We start from the raw sequence: 7,500 nt of genomic DNA, 5'->3' as shown, positions 1-7,500 counted from the left end.
ATTCGTCTTTATCTTTAGCGCAGCTCGAACAGAAATGCACATTTATAACCAATGATTGGGACTGTCATATCATTATAATGAGAACACTATTTTAATAAAACGTTGTGAGACCCGACTATTCGAATATTCGTTGTTGTTTTTTTGCACACCTGGCATCCCCCTCGAAACGGTTCTCATTCGCGCTTGAATATGTTTTACACTATAAAATCTGGTGAAATATAATATTTAACATATAAATTCGCTATAGCTACTTAATAAATAGATATTTGCCTCTTCTTGGAGTACTAAAAGTGTTCCTGCAACGGGAGTATTCTCTGACTCGAGCGCGGAGTGTGTGTGGGCAGACGTGCCTGAGCTTGTGTTTTGGGTTAAGCTGCGTACTTGACTTTGTGGAAAATAGAATAATAGAAACAAAATGTATTAAATGTAGCCTATGTAGTATTAAGTTGTATAAATGTATGTATTAGTGTGTTTTATATAGTGCAGTGTCCATTCTCGGAGCATAAGCTCTGCTCGCGTGAGTCGCGCCGCTTCCCGCTCGCGCTGTTCTGTAGTTTATTAAAAGTTTATTAATTCTGAACGTGTCGCGTCTCGCCTGTCCATCTATATTGCACTAAATACGACACTGCACTCCCTTGTGAAGTCGTTTGGATGAACGGTTCTAGAAATAATCATGCGCTGATGATGATCATGCACATTTTACATGCGCTTGTGCATTCACGTCTATTCGTGCAGATAGGCTATAAACCGTAATATTAAGTTTATGTAATATAAATATCTGAAAAGGTTCGTTAAAGATGTTTACTATTAGGTTACTGTAATATTCAAAATGTAAAAAAAAATCAAAAACATTGATGCGTCGTTATTAATAACTAGTGCTTTTTTGTTCTCGTATTATTTTCATCAAGAATGTTGTTTGATTAAAATAATGTCCTTATTGTGTGGAGGCGATTCCATTTTATTTATCTATGGCACATGCATTTTGTTTATTTATATGCAGCCCAATGTTATCCGATGACAAGCATTATTTAGGTACTTTATTTTAATTTTGTGTTAGGCAATATATGTTTTGGTAACACTTTACAATATCTCATTTGTTAATGCATTAACTAACATGAACTAACATAACAGAGAGCAATAGCTATATAAAATATTTGTGTTCATGTTAGTTCACAGTGCATTAACTAAGGTTAAAGTAACACTATGTCGTTTTTCAACCTTCATAATATATTTCCAAGACCCTTGTGATGGTACATCGACTTACAATAGGTTAAATGACACGTCTGCCATAGCGTGACGTGGTCTGTATGGCTTTTACTGGCACTATGTAACTTCGGGGTTCGGGTAGGAACCGGAGCACAAAAAGAACCACAAAATTCGACTGCTTTACGGCATACATAGTTTTTCTTCGTTTGTGATGTCTTTCATAAAATCATGCATCATACTCTACCTTGTCTGGCCATTGTTGATTCCACAGCCGGTGCTGGATAAACAGCGAGCGCGCGCGTGCGACAGTCGGCGGCGGTGCGCTAAATTATTTACGACAGCGGTAATGGACAATTCCGCTTCCAACCTGTAGGGCGACCGCAGAGGAAAAGTTACTTGGTGTTGCTTTAACAGAACAGATACAACTTTGGATCTTAAAAATGTCTTAGAAAATGTTGAGCTTAACGTTAAGATTAATAAATGCTGTAGAAGTGTTGTTCATTAGGATGGTTCATGTTAAATAATGGCAACAAAATTAAACCTTATTATAAAGTGTTACCATTTTTTTTATAACGAAATTGGCCATAGGACTGTAAAATTAATTTGAAAAGTTAAGGAATCTCACACTGGTTCAAACTAGGATACTGTCTTCTATGTTTGATTTATGTTGACGTGTTTCGGACATGGCGTTTAATAGTGAGCCTTTTGTTTTTGTATTCAGGCTATCAAGGTATATAAAAATTTTAATTTAGATTTATAGGCCAATATATCAGTTATCGGTTTTCAAACGTAGAGAGATATCGGTATCGGCAAAAATTTCCATATCGGTGCATCCCTAATTGGATGATTGGATGGTTGTGGTTTGCTATTGGTGGATCTCGAGTGACCAGAAGATTACCAGAAACATCTTCTCAAAGAATTATCAGTTTAGTTGTGTTTTATGTCGTATACAGTGTGCAGAATTCAATAATTCAGGCTGTAACACTGGGTTTTATCCTGCAGGTGGAGCCAAACTAAAGCTGTTCAAGCTAATGTTCAGAGAATCACTAGAGATTAAAAATCATCTGCTGCATCATTTTAGCTCAATGTGCTGAAAGCAAAAGAAAAAAGGAAACATAAATATAGCCTCAGTAAATGTAATTTCCCTTCAAGCTTATTTTTGTACATTTGCTTTTTGCAATATAGGACAGTATGGAGTAGTACTTTCTTATCAATCTACTTAAGATATGAACACACTCCTCTGAATGAGTTGAACATTAGATATTTTTACAAGACTTTCTTACAGAATCCATCAGCTGTAAACTAATCCGTTTAGTGAGCCTAACTAGTCACTGCTTAATAATGTGGCGTGTTCATGACACTGGTGCACCTCTAGAGGAGACGTGAGAAGATCACTGGAGCTCTCAGCATGCAGACCGACCGCATACTTTACTCAGCTATTGTTCAGGTTTATGTAACTTCAACATGAAACCACAACACGAAACCTGAATGCATTAAGAGAAGTCATTTATTGTAAACAACTATGCATAAATAAAATTATATTTTTATGATTAATAATTAATGTATACCTTTATATAACTCATTATATAAAAAAAACATTTATTTATTTATTTATTGATGCTCCACCTTTTCCAATTCAGTGCAAAAATAACAAAATAACCACATTTAGTACCTTAACAGTATTTCTATAGCATTTTTCACACAGAAAATCTTGATGTTTATAGTAAATTAATTTCTTCATGCCTTATATTTGCATTTATCAGATTAGAGCTGGACAATTGATAATATAGTTAAATTTTGCAATGAAATAAAAAACCAGGCGGTTGGGATCAGTTCAGCACAGAGGAAACATGTAGTGCTCTCTCAAAGCTCAGATAAGTTTAGGGTTAGTTCACCCAAAAATGAAAATTCGGTCATTCATTACTCGCCTTCATGTTGGCCCAAACCCGTAATTCCTTCATTCATCTTCGGAACACAAATGAATATATTTTGATGAAATCTTAGAGCTTTCTGTCCCTCCATTGACAACTACGCAACTACCTCTTCAAAAAGTTCATAAAGAGATCGTAAAACTAATCCATATGATTGTGCGGTTTAGTCCAATTTTCTGAAGACTTGATAACTTTATATGATGAACAGAATGAATTTAGGTTTTTATTCACATTCATCAATGAACACAACAGTTGTGAACAGAAGCTTCAAGCATGTTCACTTGACGAGCGAGAACCAATGAGGTTCATTCTCGTGTTACGCAACATGTCTGATCTTCTGTAAGAACCAATGAGGTTCATTCTCGTGTTACGCATCACGTTTGATCTTCTGTATGAACCAATGAGGTTCATTCTCGTGTTACGCTACACGTTTGATCTTCTGTAAGAACCAATGAGGTTCATTCTCGTCTTACGCAACACGTTTGATCTTCTGTAAGAACCAATGAGGTTCATTCTCGTGTTACGCAACACGTTTGATCTTCTGTAAGAACAAATGAGGTTCATTCTCGTGTTACGCTACACGTTTGATCTTCTGTAAGAACCAATGAGGTTCATTCTCGTGTTACGCAACACGTTTGATCTTCTGTAAGAACAAATGAGGTTCATTCTCGTGTTACGCATCACGTTTGATCTTCTGTAAGAACAAATGAGGTTCATTCTCGTGTTACGCATCACGTTTGATCTTCTGTAAGAACAAATGAGGTTCATTCTCGTGTTACGCTACACGTTTGATCTTCTGTAAGAACCAATGAGGTTCATTCTCGTCTTACGCAACACGTTTGATCTTCTGTAAGAACCAATGAGGTTAATTCTCGTGTTACGCAACACGTTTGATCTTCTGTAAGAACCAATGAGGTTCATTCTCGTGTTACGCAACACGTTTGATCTTCTGTAAGAACCAATGAGGTTCATTCTCGTGTTACGCAACACGTTTGATCTTCTGTAAGAACCAATGAGGTTCATTCTCGTGTTACGCAACACGTTTGATCTTCTGTAAGAACCAATGAGGTTCATTCTCGTGTTACGCTACACGTTTGATCTTCTGTAAGAACCAATGAGGTTCATTCTCGTGTTACGCTACATGTTTGATCTTCTGTAAGAACCAATGAGGTTAATTCTCGTGTTACGCTACACGTTTGATCTTCTGTAAGAACCAATGAGGTTCATTCTGGTGTTACGCATCACGTTTGATCTTCTGTGAGAACCAATGAGGTTCATTCTCGTGTTACGCAACACGTTTGATCTTCTGTGAGAACCAATGAGGTTCATTCTCGTGTTACGCAACACGTTTGATCTTCTGTGAGAAACAATGAGGTTCATTCTCGTGTTACGCAACATGTCTGATCTTCTGCAAGAACCAATGAGGTTCATTCTCGTGTTACGCAACACGTTTGATCTTCTGTGAGAAACAATGAGGTTCATTCTCGTGTTACGCAACACGTTTGATCTTCTGTGAGAACCAACGAGGTTCATTCTCGTGTTACGCAACACGTTTGATCTTCTGCAAGAACCAATGAGGTTCATTCTCGTGTTACGCAACACGTTTGATCTTCTGTGAGAACCAATGAGGTTCATTCTCGTGTTACGCAACATGTCTGATCTTCTGCAAGAACCAATGAGGTTCATTCTCGTGTTACGCAACACGTTTGATCTTCTGTGAGAAACAATGAGGTTTATTCTCGTGTTACGCAACACGTTTGATCTTCTGTGAGAACCAATGAGGTTCATTCTCGTGTTACGCAACACGTTTGATCTTCTGTAAGAACCAATGAGGTTCATTCTGGTGTTAGGCAACACGTTTGATCTTCTGCAAGAACCAATGAGGTTCATTCTCGTGTTACGCAACACGTCTGATCTTTTGTAAGAACCAATGAAGTTCATTCTCGTGTTACGCAACACGTTTGATCTTCTGTAAGAACCAATGAGGTTCATTCTCGTGTTACGCAACACGTTTGATCTTTTGTAAGAACCAATGAGGTTCATTCTGGTGTTAGGCAACATATTTGATGTTCTGTAAGAACAAATGAGGTTCATTCTCGTGTTACGCAACGCGTTTGATCTTCTGTAAGAACCAATGAGGTTCATTCTCGTGTTACGCAACACGTTTGATCTTCTGTATGAACCAATGAGGTTCATTCTCGTGTTACGCAACACGTTTGATCTTCTGTATGAACCAATGAGGTTCATTCTCGTGTTACGCAACACGTTTGATCTTCTGTATGAACCAATGAGGTTCATTCTCGTGTTACGCAACACGTTTGATCTTCTGTATGAACCAATGAGGTTCATTCTCGTGTTACGCAACACGTCTGATCTTCTGTAAGAACCTCTGTATGAACCAATGAGGTTCATTCTCGTGTTACGCAACACGTTTGATCTTTTGTAAGAACCAATGAGGTTCATTCTGGTGTTAGGCAACATATTTGATGTTCTGTAAGAACAAATGAGGTTCATTCTCGTGTTACGCAACGCGTTTGATCTTCTGTAAGAACCAATGAGGTTCATTCTCGTGTTACGCAACACGTTTGATCTTCTGTATGAACCAATGAGGTTCATTCTGGTGTTAGGCAACATGTTTGATCTTCTGTAAGAACCAATGAGGTTCATTCTCGTGTTACGCAACACGTTTGATCTTTTGTAAGAACCAATGAGGTTCATTCTCGTGTTAAGCAACACGTTTGATCCTCTGTAAAATCCAATGAGGTTCATTCTCGTGTACTGCAACACATTTGATCTTCTGTAAGAACCAATGAGGTTCATTCTCGTGTTAAGCAACACGTTTGATCCTCTGTAAGAACCAATGAGGTTCATTCTCGTGTTACGCAACACGTTTGATCTTCTGTAAAATCCAATGAGGTTCATTCTCGTGTTACGCAACACGTTTGATCTTTTGTAAGAACCAATGAGGTTCATTCTCGTGTTACGCAACACGTTTGATCTTCTGTAAAATCCAATGAGGTTCATTCTCGTGTTATGCTACACGTTTGATCTTCTGTAAGAACCAATGAGGTTCATTCTCGTGTTACGCAACACGTTTGATCTTCTGTAAAATCCAATGAGGTTCATTCTCGTGTTACGCAACATGTTTGATCTTCTGTAAGAACCAATGAGGTTCATTCTGGTGTTACGCAACACGTTTGATCTTCTGCAAGAACCAATGAGTTTCATTCTTGTGTTACGCAACACGTTTGGTTGGGCTGCGGAGAGATTGTGAGATTGTGGTTGGGTCTCAGCAGCAGGAGGGATGTAGAGGTCAGTAAGCAGGGCTGAGTTGAGTGGGGGACGGAGGGGGGTGACTCTAGGACGCAAGAAGAGAGTCACTGTCTTAATTTTTTTTATCATTTACGCCTGTGTTATGGAAATCATTATGAACAGCAGCTACGCTAATTATTTTCCCTTTTTGCTTTTCTGCTGTTATGTCGGGACGCGAGTCCCGAGAAAAACGGCGTTCGTCAGCTCCAGTTTGTATCTAGCCTTTCACGGAGACTTCAGATACCCCAATCACAAAGCCTGTGAAGAGACGACTAAACACCGGCGATATGGACCCTCTATGGTGGACGGCACTGATCCTCAACAACTCGTCTCAACACCGGCGTGATTACTTGGACTTCCAAAAGATGGAAATGGATAAATATTCTAAATGTTCCGATCCAATCTGACTTGTAATGCTGCCCGAATCATAAATCATGCACTGTTCCTTCGTTGGCCAGAGGAGAACTGGCCCTCCGACTGAGTCTGGTTTCTCCCAAGGTTTTTTTCTCCATTCTGTCACCTGATGGAGTTTTGGTTCCTTGCCACTGTTGCCTTGGCTTTTGGCTTGCTTAGTTGGGGACATTTAATATTCAATAATATTATTGATCTGCCTTACTTAAGGTGGACGTTGACTCAATTTTCTTTTAGAAACAAACTCTGTTATATTATTTTCATGTTATCACTGTGAAGCTGCTTTGATACAACCTGTATTGTAAAAAGCGCTATATAAATAAAGGTGACTTGACTTGACTTGACGTTTGAGCTTCAGGAGGGCTAAAAATAGTCACAAATATGTAGCCAAAAAATGAATGTAGAGCAACAAATTCTGAGACCTACACACAATTTAATATGCATTTTTGTATATTGCGTGGTTGGAAACGGAAACATGTGCATAATAAAAAACGTATGCACTCAATTGAGACCGGTCATTTTTATCCAAAAAAGAAAACACGTGAATAAACTACGCTTATTGTGTTTCGTCTGACGCTCGAGATACTTGTTTATGATGGAGGGAAAACAGCCGATTGCAGAAACTTATGCTTGTATTACT

The sequence above is a fragment of the Siphateles boraxobius genome, unplaced genomic scaffold (genome assembly GCF_051911475.1).
Source record: "Siphateles boraxobius isolate OS27281-9 unplaced genomic scaffold, OSU_SipBor_1 170, whole genome shotgun sequence".
In the NCBI taxonomy this organism is placed as follows: Eukaryota; Metazoa; Chordata; class Actinopteri; order Cypriniformes; family Leuciscidae; genus Siphateles; species Siphateles boraxobius.
This window is presented reverse-complemented; position numbering follows the sequence as displayed.